Raw genomic sequence first — 14,631 nt, forward strand, 5'->3', positions numbered from 1 at the left:
TCCAGTTTCATCCATCTCATTAGAACTGATTCAAATGTATTTAATGCTTGACTAGACCTGGATCCACTTCCATCGCACACAGGAGGATGTTGGGGGGCATTTAGCTCCTCTCAGAGCATTGCGCTAATGGCCTCAGTTCCTCACTGGCTGTTGACTGGAGGCTGCCCTCTCTTCTTTGTCACCTAGACTTATCCATTGGGCAGTTTACAGCATAGCAGTTTCTCTCATCAGAATGAGTAAGTAATATAAGAGATCAAGAGAGAGATGAAGATGGACTTCATAGTGTATTGCAATCTAATCTCAAATAGGACATCACTTTTGCCATATTCTATTCATTAGAAACAAGATACTGGGTCCACTCCACCCACAATCGGAGGGAATTGCAACAAGGAGGTGAAATCTATGGGGATCATTAGGAGCCTCAAAAAGGAGCAGAGCTAGCTATTTTATTCTTGGGCAATTGGTGGAGGATAATAACCACATCTTCCGGCCACTAAAGCCCTTGTATAGTAACATTTCTACTTTTATCAGTAGCCTTGTGGGCTCATTCCATTCATTTAACAGGAATGCTGACCGTATAGCTTTTAGGTGATTACTATCCAGGAATGCCCTACTGGAGAGGTCGCTGTATTACAGTCCCTTACTGGCTACACCATCCTATATAAAAACTGTTTCAAACTTTTTGTCATGCCTTTTTTTTTTTTTGGTCAAACTATTTTTTAGGCCTTTTACCAACCTAGAGATGATTATTTTTCTGTTTGGAAAATGTGAGATAACTCATCTGAGGTGATTTTTTAAAAATACAGGGAAAAATGTATTTTTTCACTTTGAAAATTTTCTTTCAAAATAATTTCTTCTGAGTTGCCATCTCTGCTTTGTCATTCTGTAACTTGTGCTGGAAAATGATCCTACTTGTTTTGGGCTTCATTAAAGTAAAAACTGACTACTTGAAAATTTAGTTTTATGCTTAATGCCTTCCATAATTTTAAGTAAATTTGTCAAATTTTACTTAAGAGCAAAATTGCAATTGAAGGTTAGGTTTTTAAAAAGCTGCTAGATCTACAATGTGCTTAATACTTGAAGCTGTAAAATCAAGATATGATGACTTCAAAGAATTTTTGATGTGTTTTCAAAAAAAGCCTTTGAGGTGTTACGTAAGTAGCTTAATGATTAGCTGGTACTATATTTTGGCAAAAAATCATAATTACTTTTTTCACTTCTCAATTGTTGGTTTTAGGCTTTTTTTTTTCCTTTCCCGCATTTTTTCTAACATTTAAAATAATTCACTTATTTTTAATTTTATGTATAAAAAATATATATATAGTTAAAATACAATAAAATGTTACATTTTGCCCAAATCATTACCAACAATTCAAAGATATAATATCCATGTGATGTCTTTTTTTTTCCCCCACTTTTTTAACTTCATCTATCTTGTGAAATGATTCAAAAAATTTTAATGTGGATGGTTTAGTTAATTAAGAAAATATTAGGGGGCTTCCCTGGTGGCTCAGCGGTAAAGAATCCTCCTGCCAACGTAGGAGACATGGGTTTGATCCCTGATCCAGGAAGATCCCACATGCCATGGAGCAACTAAGCCCATGCACTATAGCTATTGAGCCTATGCTCCAGAGTCTGGAAACTGCAGCTACTCAGCTCACTTGCTGCGACTACTGAAGCCCGAAAGCCTTAGAGCCCGCGCTTAACAACAAGAGAAGCCACTGCAATGAATCGCCCAAGCAGCACAACTAGAGAAAAGCCCAGGTAGCAAAGAAGATCCCCCAGCACAAGCAAACAATAAATAAATAAATTTTTTAAAAAAGAAAATATTAGGAAATAAAAAATTTATGGTATGACTTCTATTATCAGCAAAGATGGCATAACAGGGACCAGAACTAGTCTCCCACCTAAAATAATTTAAAAACTGAACAAACTGTGTGATGTAATAGTTTGTAGACCACAGTTTGTGCAGGACAGCAGTTTCTCAGAAAGAAAATAAACAGCCTGAGTCCTATGATTGTCCCTGGCTGTAGGAGATTTTGCAGCCTAAAAGCATAAGGAGAAGGAACACAAACTGAAATCAGCTACCTCTTTGAGCTGAGGAAACAGAATCTGAAAATTGGGGAGGTGAAGGCACCAGCATTTTGATGGTGAAAACCAGAGGAAAGAGCTTTAGAGAAAAACTTGGATCTTTAGCTGAGTACTGATCAGTACTCAGTATGTGAGAAAACTACCAAGGTTGGAGAATCACTGGAAAATAATAAATAGGATACAACTTGGAGTCATACAGGCCAGGAATCATTTGTGTTCCAATCAGGTGGAATGGAAAGACCTCCCAACACATAGAGCCTTGAATAATCTTCAGAAGGTTCTTACTTCAGTAGTAGGGCCAAATAAGCCCTATATTAAAGGCTGGTCTGCACCTGTCCAACAAAGCTTAAAAGTAAGTTTTGAAAGGATCAAACTGTTCTCAAATAATATAGCTGCATCCCAGGACAAAACCCCCAAATATGTAAAGGAATACAAAACCTCCAGCACAATGGCATCCAGTCAAAAATTGGGAGATATTCCACCGACAGAGGAATGGATAAAGATGTGGTATATAAATATAACGAAATATTACTCAGTCATTAAAAAGAATGAAATAATGCCATTTGAGATATTAAAAAAGCAGGAAAATACAATCTTTAGTGAGGAAAGATTAATCAATAAAAACATCCCAGAAAAGATACAGATGATGTATTTAGCTAGAGATATTCAACTAGGCAGTACAAGCATGATAAGAAGAAGCATGTAAAATATATAAAAGATCTAAATCAAACTTCTAGAATCAACAACAACAACAACAGTGTCTAAAATGAACAACACTCTGGATGGGACTAACAGCAGACTACTGCTGCTGCTGCTGCTAAGTCGCTTCAGTCGTGTCCGACTCTGTGCGACCCCATAGACGGCAGCTCACCAGGCTCCCCCGTCCCTGGGATTTTCCAGGCAAGAACACTGGAGTGGGTTGCCATTTCCTTCTCCAAAGCATGAAAGTGAAAAGTGAAAGTGAAGTCGCTCAGTCGTGTCTGACTCTTAGCGACCCCATGGACTGCAGCCTACCAGGCTCCTCCGTCCATGGGATTTTCCAGCAGACTGGACACTGCTACAGAAAAGATTAGTAAACTATTGCTATGAAAACATATCAAGAGAAATTATTGAAAATCAAGCACAGGAAGATAAAAGACTGGAGGAAAAGAAGAGTAAAGCGCCTTTAGACTGAGGAATGTTATTCAGCACAACATATATGTAGTTAGTCTCAAAAGGGGAGGAGAAAGATGGAGAGATGAATAAATATTTGACAAAATAATGACCAAAATTTTCCAAATTTGATGAAAAGTATAAAGTCACAGATCCTAGAAGCTCAATAAATCCTAAGTCAAAGAAACAAAATAAAAAGCACCAATGCACATCAAAATGAGGTTGTTGAGGACCAGTAAAACAAAGAGAAATCTAAAAAGCAGCCTGAGGACTTCCCCGGTCCAGGAAGATTCCACATCCCACACAGCAACTAACCCTGTGCACCGCAACTGCAAAGCTCACACCGTAGAGCCCACAAGCCACAACTACTGAGTCTGTGTGCTGCAATTACTGAAGCCCACATGCCTAAAGTCTGTGCTCTGCAATGAGAGAAGCCACAGCAATAAGCCCCAGGATTTGTAATGATATTACATAAGGTAGACTGTGATGAGTTAAAGATGTATATATATGAACTTTACAGCAATCATAAAAAAGCCAAAGATGTATTGCTAATAAGCAAATACAGACAAAATAAAGTCATAGAAAGTATTCAAATTAATCCAGAAGAAGTTAGGACAAGGGAAAAAGCAAAGAACAGATGAGACAAATAGAAAACAACTAGAAAAGTTGTAAATTTAAATTCAATCCTATCAATAATTATAGTAAATAGTCCAAACACACAATTTGAAGGCAGATGTTGTCCCTGGTGGCTCAGACGGTAAAGCATCTGTCCGCAGTGCGGGAGACCTGGGTTGGATCCCTGGGCTGGGAAGATCCCCTGGAGAAGGAAATGGCAACCCACTCCAATACTCTTGCCTGGAAAATTCAATGGATGGAGGAGCCTGGTGGGCTACAGTCCATGGGGTCACAAAGAGTCAGACAAGACTGAGCGACTTCACTATCACTATTGTCAGAGGCAAGTATTAGCCTGCTAACAAGACCACACAAAGACATTTCAAGGAAACAACTTCAATTTACACACCTCGGGAGTTGGTGATGGTCAGGGAGGCCTGGCGTGCTGCGATTCATGGGGTTGCAAAGAGTCGGACACGACTGAGTGACTGAACTGAACTGAACTGATCCCTTGTTATCATGGATTCAAAAATGCTAGCAAATCAAACCCAATAATTTATAAAAACAGTACTACATCATGACCAAGTAGGGTTTATCCCAGGGATATGAAATTGGTTTATCAAATAATGCAGTTCATAATTTTTATGAACTGAAAAAGAAAAATCAGGTAATTATCTCAATAAATGAAGAAAAATAATTTGGCAAAATTCGATACTCACACATGCTAAAACTCTCAGCAAACTAGGAATGGAAGGAACTTTATTTAACTAATAAAAGATATGCACAGAAAACCTATAGCTAATATACTTAAAGATGAAAGACTAAATGCTTTTCCCTCAAGACTGGAAACAAGACAAGGTTTGTTTGTGCCACTTAGATTTAGAGTTTAACAGGAAATCATAGCTAATGCAATAAGGCAAATAAAAGAAATAAATGTATATAGATTGGGAGAAAAGAAATAAAATTGCTTTTCTAAAGAAATCAACAAGAACCTACTAGAAGTAATAAGTGAATTTAGCAAGGTTGCAGAATATAGGTCAATATACAAAAATCAACTATATTTCCATATGCTAGCAACAATCAGAAATTGAAAAAGTTTTAAATACTGTTCATAGAAAACACTAGAAACACAAAATACTCAGGAATAAATTTAACAAAAGAAGTACAAAATTTGTACACTGAAAATTATAAAACATTGCTGAGAGACATTAAAGAAGACCTAAGTAAATGGAAAGATATACCTTTTTCATGGGTCAGAAGATTCAATATTATTGAGATGTCGATCCTCTCCAAATTGATCTACAGATTTAATGCAATGCCAATGAAAATCTCAGCATGCTTTTCCGTGGAAATTTACAAGTGGATTCTGAAATTTGTATGGAAATGTAGAGGACCTAAAATAGCCAAAAGAGTTTTGAAAGAAAAACAAAGTTGCAGGTTTTACATTGCCTTATATCAAGACATAATAAAGCTATTGTAATCAAGATAGTATGGCACCGGCAAAAAAAAAAAAGTAGGGGAATAGACAAGTAGAACAAAATAGAGTCCAGGAACAAGCACACATTATATGGCTAAATGACCATATAGCAAGTCACTGGAAGAAGAAATAGATGGTGTTAAATAGTTAATATCCATATGCAGGGGAAAATATCTAGTTCTTTACCTTATGCCACATACATATGTATGAGCTAAAAGTGTAAAATTCCTACCAAAAAATAGGAGAAAATCTTAGTAATTTTGGGTTAGACAAAGATTTCTCATGTAAGAAGCACCACAAAAGACACAAAATATAAAGAAAAAAAATTGATATAGTAGACATTATTAAAAACTTTTGCTCTTTAAAAGGCACTATTGAGAAAGTGAAAAGTCAAGCCATGGACCAGGAGAATTATTTACTAAACTTATCTGATAAAGAATTTGTATTCAGAATATATTAAAAAAAAAAACAAAACTCCTAGAACTCAATAATAAAACAACCGACTTTTAAAAGGGGCAAACATTTTTTGAGATATTTCCATATAACCACTGGAATGGTTAAAATGAAGAAGATTGACTATACTAGGTATTGGCAGAAGAACTGTAACTTTTATACAGTGGTGTTTGCAATACAAAATGTTATATCTATTTCGGAAAGTGGTTTGTCAGTAACTTAAAAATTTTAATTTATATCTTTTTTAAAATTTTACTTATTTTTTATGAAAGGATAATTGCTTTACAGAATTTTGTTGTTTTCTGTCAAACCTCAACATGAATTAACCATAGGTATATATATGGTGGTGGTTTAGTCGCTAAGTTGTGTCCGACTCTTGTGATCCCATGGACTGTAGCCTGCCAGGCTCCTTTGTCCATGGGATTCTCCAGGCAAGAATACTGGAGTGGGCTGCCATTTCTTTCTCCAGGGGATCTTCCTGACACAGGAATCGAACCTGGGTTTCCTGCATTGCAGGCAGATGATTTACTGCCTGAGGGAATTAACTGAGCTATGAGGGAAGCCCTAGGTATACATATATCCCCTCCCTTTTGAACCTCCCTCCCGTCTCCCTCCCCATCCCACTCCCTCTAGGTTGGTACAGAGCTCCTATTTGAGTTTCCTGAGCCATAGAGCAAATTCCTATTGGCTATCTATTTTACATATGGATAAACTTATATCTCTTATATAATCCAGACATTCCAGTCCTAGGATTTTACCTGAGAAATGAAAGCATATAATCACACAAAAACTTATACACAAATGCTTATAGCAGCTTTCTTTGTAATTGCCCACACTGGAACCCAAAGTCTGTCACTTGGTGAATGGATAGAAAATGGTAGTATTAATATATCCATATGGTGGTTCAGTAAAGAGTCTGCCTGCAATGTGAGAGACGCGGGTTCAATCCCTGGGTCAGGAAGATTCCCTGGAGAAGGAAATGGCAATCCACTCCAGTATTCTTGCCTGGAAAAATCCCCAGAGGACCCTGGAAGGTTACAGACCATGGGGTTGCAAAGAGTCGGACACAGCTGAGCAACTAACACATCACACACCATGGAACACTATTCAACAATAAAAAGGAAAAAAAATATTGATATACTCAACAACATGGATGGATATTAAAATCTTTTGCTGAATGAGAAAAGTTTGACAAAGAAAGTGCGTGCAGTATGATTTCATTGATTTAAAGCAAACTGATCTATTATGACAGAAATCAGATCAGTGTTTGTACAAGGCAGGGGTCAAGAGGGTGATAGATGACAAAGAGAGAAAACTCTAGAGGGGATGGAAGTGTCTATCATCTTGATTGTGGTAATGGTTTCAAAGATGTAGGCTTATGTCATGATGCATTTACTATACTTACTGCACTTCATTGTATGTTGATTATACTTCAATAAAACTGTATGGCTTAATACCAATATTAAAATTAGTTGTAGTGCATAGAAGAACTAGTTAGAATTCTAAATGTGTTTCTTAATTGAGCCCTACTAGTTGGTTTCTGCAAATTGCTTTACCTGCAAACACTGTAGTCCTTTTGTAGTAATCAGAGACATATTTTGTCAGTGCCACGTCTTTCTCATATGAGTCACTCTGACCCTTCAGTTTTGAGTATAAATGCATCAGTTCCAGTACTGATGATCAGTTTCCCAGCAAACTGTCACTAAATAGAAAAGAAGGACAGAATACTCCACTGCTTTTAAGCCTGCTGCCTCTTTGGTTTTGGGGAAATTTGCCCTTTTAGAAATTTGTCAGCCAGACATATTCAAAATCTTGTTTCCTGTCTACAGTCATAAATATAAGAATTATCTTTAGTGCTAAAAAACATATGAAGGCTCTGAAAATTCTAGCTATCTATCCAATGGCCTCAGTGGACATATATGAAATGAGGAATAGAAGACTACTGGTTCACAGTGTTTACAGAGTTGTAACTTTATGTCCACATACATGTAAAATAGTGGGCTTTGCAGGTAGTAAAGAATCTGCCTGCCAATGCGGGAGACACAGGTTTGATCCCTGGTCCTGGAAGATCCCCCGCAGCAGGAAATGGCAACTCACTCCAGTATTCTTGGCTGGGAAATCCCATGGACAGAGAAGCCTCTGTGTGTGTTAGTCGCTCAGTTGTGTCCGACTCTTTGTGACCCCCATGGACTGTAGCTCACCAGGCTCCCCTAGGGAGGCAATCCATGGGGTTTCAAAAAGAGCTGGACACAACTGAGTGACTAAACAACAACAACATGTAAAATAGTAGTGATCTTACTAAAATTATCTCATTTCTCCTAATGAGTCTACTGAGATTAGCAGCATTTTAAATACAATTATTTGCTTTCTGAAAATCAAGCATGTACTTGTTAAACTTAAATATAGGTAGTTCTCTCACTTCATGATTTAATCAAATAAACACTGTTGTGCTTAATAATTACCCAACTGTTACAGGATAAAGCCACAGATACCGCTTATAATCTAGGGTACTTTTTTTTTTTAACTTCATTTCCTTGTTTAAAAAAGGAACTAGTTTTATTGAGGTGTAATTCATACACCATACAACATATTGTTTTAACCAAATAACGTGTACAGCAACAGTTCTTAGTACAATCACAGAGTCGCACAACCGTCCCTGGGATCTAATTCTAGACTATTTTTATCCTCAAAAGAAACCTATCTGTTGATAGTCACTTCCCATCCTCCCCCTGCCCCACTCCCAGCCCTAAACAACGCATGTACTTTCTGTCCCTATAGATTTGCTTGTTCTGGACACTCATATAAATAGAATCATACCTCAATCTTTTGTGACTGGCTTCTTTCCCTGGAGAAGGAAATGGCAACCCACTCCAGTACTCTTGCCTAGAAAATCTCATGGACAGGAGCCTACACCAGGCTGTCCATGGGGTCGCAAAGAGTCGGACACAACTGAGCAATTTCACTTCTTTCACTTAGCATAATGTTTTGAAGATTCATCCATGTTGTAACATGTATGAATATTTCATTTCTTTTTATTCTGAATAAATCAGCTCCATTAATCAGTTGATGGATATTTGTTGCCCCTACCCTACTTTTTGGGCTTCCTTGGTAGTTCAGTTATAAAGAATCTGCCTGCCAAGGCAGGAGACATGGGTTTGATCCCTGGGTTTCGAAGATCCTCTGGAGAAGGAAATAGCAACCCACTCCAGTATTCTTGCCTGGGAAATCACAAGGACATGTTACAGGCTAACAACAACCCTACTTTTTGGATGTCATAAATAATGTTCTGTGAATATTTGTTCATAGTACAAGTTTTTGTGTTGGATGTATATTTCCCTTTCTCTTGAGTATATATCTAGGAGTGGAATTATGGTTCATACGGTAACATTTTGAGGAACTACAAAAACTTTTACAAAGCATCTACACCATTTTATATTCCTACCAGCAATACAAAAAGCTTCCAATGTCTTAACAATAACCTAAAGTACTTTTCAAGTTTCATTTTATGCTATAAATTGTGGGTCTTGTGTTGCCAGAATACAGATATATTTTAAGGAAGTTCCTTTTCCCCACTTTGCAAAGAAGCTCCAGATATGATTTTTCTTTCTCTAAGAAAATGGAGTTAGACTAGTTTATCTTAGGGTGTCCTCTAACTCTAAAAGTATATGCTTCTCTGAACCCTTCATCTTCCATCAGAAAGAATGGCTCATGTTATTTACATCTTACAGTTTGACCTAAATAATGATGTCTGCTTGGCAAGGAAAAATAAACAAAACTGAAGTCCAAAAACTGAGTCATTGTTTTAAGTAAATCTCTCTCTGCTAGTTGCCCTCTTTGCTTATAAGCCAAAATCATGGCATATTTTCCATGTTTTCAGTTGCTTTTGAAAAGTTCAGGTATTATTTTATAATGTATATACAATTTAGTAAATGGAGGGGAAAAGGAAGAAACTGAATCTACTTTCTACTGAAGTAACTTTCTGTGTGAAAATAGAATCACATTAAAAATTACCATCTAGGATGTTATATTCATAGTATCAAGCAATACCACCAAAAATATTAAAGCCATACTAAAGCTCTTCTTTTATTCAAAAGCCACAAAATTCAAACTATGACCTAGTTGTCATTTTTCCTCTTGGATTAAACACCCAACAGATCTACACATTACAGCTATAGCTCATACATTTGACAATTACTCAAGCAACTCTCACATTCATGAGGAATCCAAAGGCAAAAACGAAGAGGCTTCTCTCCACTAGAATCTGTTGATTTTGCCATTAATATTAGACTATGAAATGTAAAATATAGAGGCAGCATAGCAAAAGAGCATAGGTTTTGGAGTTGGTAGAAAACAGTGTTGAATCTTGCCCTTGCGATTTACTAGTTGAACGACTTTGAAAGTTTCTTACCTTCACTAAAACTGTTTACTCATCTGCTGTTTGTTGTTTAGTTGCTCAGTCATGTCTACCACTTTTACGACCCTTCGGACAGTAGCCCACCAGGCTCCTCTGTCCATGGGATTCTCCAGGCAAGAATACTGGAGTGGGTCACCATTTCTTTTTCCAGGGGATCTTCCCAACCCAGGAATCCAACCCACGTCTCTTGCATTGCAGGCAGATTCTTCACTGCTGAGCCACATTTACAGAAATTCTCACTAAATGAGATTAATAGCTCTTATGCCATTGGGTTGTTAACAGGATCAATAGGTAAAGTGTCAGATATAAAATATGTGTCAATAAATTTTAGGGTTTTTCTGTTTTGCCTGAAAATGTTCCTTGAGGACTCAGGATTTAAATATAATCACTTTTCCGGTCTGGGAATCTGTCTTTGATTTAGGTCAGTATGGAAGTGTTTTAATAGAGCCTAGTTAGAAATTGATTCCTTAACTTGTGATATTTTCCGTCCATTAGATTTAGGTGAGGTTTTCATACATTTGTTTCTTCTTAGTCTAAAGGATTACATTTTCAGTAATCCACATTGAATTTATTCCTAGGAGCTTAGTTTGAGGATATGCTCATCTTCCTCAAAGAAAGCAGAAATTTGAGAAAGTTAATTAAGTTTTAGACAATTTAACAACAAGATGATCATCGTTGTTGACAACTTGAAATTCGATGTTCTTAGAAATAGAGCATTGATAGAATTGCTTGATACAATTATGATTATTATATCTATCAATTTTCTTGGGATGCTTCTTTAGATAAAAAGACTAAAATCAATTCTATTTATGTGCTTTTTCATATGTGTAATTCAAGATGTTTATCATTCAGTTAATGTACATAATACTCCTCTGAAACTCATGGACCAGAAACATTAATTAACTTATTTTACAAGTGAATAAACTGCAGCCTAAAATGGTTGAGTTGCTTAAGGCATCTAGACAAGTCTAGGGAAGTTAACAGCAGCTCAAGCTCCAAGCCCCGTTTAATTAATATTGTATCCAGGAAATGAGTTCTTCTTAAAAGCAGAAATCTTTTACCATTCTAGCACATCCCCAGAGAAGCCCTTAAAGGTGTTTGTTTTGTCTTTGTGTTTCTCACTAGGTTCTTATTTATTTATATGAAAAATGCTTGAAATCTTACGCTTCAACCAAATCCTTCTCTTCAATGCTAATAACATTATCTTGTGTGTTTCTCACTCTTAGTAGGTTTCTTTTCAAGCTATTGTCTTAAGTTTTGCTTCCCAGCATTCTTTTTTTTTTTTTTGCCTTATCTTAGTATTTAACTATTATGCTGACAGTATGAGATTCCATTCATTAGATTTCTTGCTATTGTCTCTTGACTTAATAATTTTGCTATAAGGCCTCATTGATTTTCTTACTGACTCTTTGCAACCTCATGGACTGTTGCCTGCCAGGCTCCTCTGTCCATGAAATTCTCCAGGCCAGAATACCGGAGTGGGTAGTCTATCCCTTCTCCAGGCAATCTTTCCAACCCAGGGATCGAACCCAGGTCTCAGGCATTGCAGGCAGATTCTTTATCGTCTGAGCCACCAGGGAAGCCCTGTGTATCTTTAGAAATGTAATTTAAAATATTCTGTTCACTCTAGGTTTGTGTACTCCCCCAACAAAGTGCGAAGTCCTCCTGAATATGATTCCTTTTCCCTCCATCCACAGAGATGCTGTCTTAGTTCATTCTTACTAGACCCACTGGACCACCAAGTGGCTTTCTGAAAAGGGTATCCTTTTGCCTATTTTTTTTTTTTTAATATTTATTTGGCTGTTTTGTTTCTTAGTTGCAGTATGTGAGATCTCTATTGGGTCATGTGGGATCTTTCATTGCAGCTCATGGACTCTCTAGTTGTGTCCTGCAGGCTCCAGAGTGTGCCGGTTCAGCAGCTGCAACACGTGGGATCTTAGTTCCCCAACCAGGGATTGAACCCACGTCCCCTGCATTGCAAAGCCAATTCCTTTATTTTTTATAGAGATTTAAAATGTTTTAAAATTTATTTTTGGCTGTCCTGGGTCTTTGTTGCCGCACAGGGTTTTCTCTAGTTGTGGCAAGCGAGGGCTCCTCTCCAGTTGCGTTGTGCGGGTTTCTCACTGCAGTGGGCTCTCTTGTTGCAGAGCATGGGCTCTAGGGCATTTAGGCTTCAGTATAGCAGCTCCCAGGCTCTGGCGCACAGGCTTCATTGCTCCAAGGCATGTGGGATCTTCTCGACCCATGACCCATGGATCAAACACGTGTCCTCTGCATTGGCGGGCGGATTCTTTACCACTGAGTCACCAGGGAAGCTCCAAGGTGGATTTTTAACCACTGGGCCACAAGGGAAGTCCCACTGCCTGTTGTTTTTAATCATCATAGATAATGTTTACAGAATCATGTTTCTATAGGTTAATTCTGACCATATCTGTATGCTGCTTAAAAACTTTGAATGGCTCACCCTAAGTTAGAGTAAGATGGGATCTCCTTGGCATACCATGCCCTTTTTGATCTGGCATGCATTCACTTTGCCAGACTCACGTAGCCCCATTCCAGACTATAGTCACAGTACAATATTATCCTCTATGCTTCTGCATATACAGTAATCATCTCCAGAAAAATAAGACATTTAAAGATTAAATAATTCCACTTACAGACTATTAATACTGGCATAGGAATGTCTCTTCAATATCTTATAGTTCTAATATTTGCCTCAAGCATTCGTTTAAAAATGTGTTAAGCATATACATATCACACAGGATACTTTCCAGTATGTTAGACCATTTACATCTTTTTTTCTGCTCTATCAACTTAAAGATCCATAGTTTAACATCTAAAATCATAGCCGTGACAACAGTATTTAAACAACCATCCATTTTTTCTGTAATTTAAATCACATCTCTATGGAAACCATCTATAATCTTTACTCTTGACTGTATTCCACTAACAACAACTGAAGACTTTTAATTTTACAGATGAGGGCTGAATGAATTGAAACTAGGTTTACAGACTTGCCCACCATGATCCAGTGTTGCTATTGCTCTTTCCGTCCTGTCAAGGCCTTGTGGAATGGGCATTCTTCCACTCACCCAGGGCCACAGCATCAGATTTTGCTTTAGAGGGTCACGCTTCTGAGGAGCAGCTGAATCAACGTTAGGCAGATGGGATTCAGAATTTGGCGACCAGTTTCTTACGAATAGGCACAGCATAAAGTGAAATTCAATTAAGTGTTATAATTATGTCATATTAGTAAACTCATTTTTTAATGAATGATTATTGACTCTTATGTAATACTCTATTTGCTATTGTTAGTATGCTTTGTTGTGTCTGAAATTTAAGTGCTTAAATGTAAGTTACTATCTCTGGTGGCTCAGACGGTAAAGCGTCTGCCTGCAATGAGGGAGACCCGAGTTCGATTCCTGGGTCAGGAAGATCCCCTGGAGAAGGAAATGGCAATCCACTCCAGCACTCTTGCCTGGAAAATCCCATGGATGGAGGAGCCTGATAGGCTACAGTCCATGGGGTCGCAAAGAGTCGGACACGACTGACTGAGCAACTTCACTATAATAAACCAATAGATTAAAACAATCACATAAATAACAGCTTCCAGCTATTTTAAAATACTTTAATCTCAGAAAATCTGCACAGCCTGCTGGAAACATCCATCAATTGTTACTCAAAGATGCTAGAAGTTTATGGTGATTTCTTTTTAGATGACTAGCATGATAGTGTTTAATAGGTTACCATTAATAAATTATTGGAAATGAACAAGATATTATTGGAAATCCAGCATTTATTCTGATATTTAATATTATCAGATCAGATCAGTCGCTCAGTCGTGTCCGACTCCTTGTGACCCCATGAATCGCAGCACACCCGGCCTCCCTGTCCATCACCAACTCCTGGAGTTCACTCAGACTCACGTCCATCGAGTCAGCAATGCCATCCAGCCATCTCATCCTCTGTCGTCCCCTTCTCCTTCTGCCCCCAATCCCTCCCAGCATCAGAGTCTTTTCCAATGAGTCAACTCTTTGCATGAGGTGGCCAAAGTACTGGAGTTTCAGCTTTAGCATCATTCCTTCCAAAGAAATCCCAGGGCTGATCTTCAGAATGGACTGGCTGGATCTCCTTGCAGTCCAAGGGACTCTCAAAAGTCTTCTCCAACACCACAGTTAACCAGGTCCCAAATATTAACCTTACTAATATCAATAGTAAAGTTCCAAACTCCCATTTTTTTATTTTAGCATTTTGTTTGGTTATTGGTCTATAATTTTCTTTTAAAAGTTTGAGTTGACTACCACTGCAAATTTTTCATAAGCAAGTGATGACAAAAAGTATAATAAATCCCTTTCAAAAGACAGATCTCCAAAAGGTTCTGCAACTCCAAAATGTGGATTAGTTTAGTATAAAAAAGTAACTTATATGCAAT

This window comes from Bos taurus, chromosome 21 (genome assembly GCF_002263795.3).
Source record: "Bos taurus isolate L1 Dominette 01449 registration number 42190680 breed Hereford chromosome 21, ARS-UCD2.0, whole genome shotgun sequence".
Taxonomy (NCBI): domain Eukaryota; kingdom Metazoa; phylum Chordata; class Mammalia; order Artiodactyla; family Bovidae; genus Bos; species Bos taurus.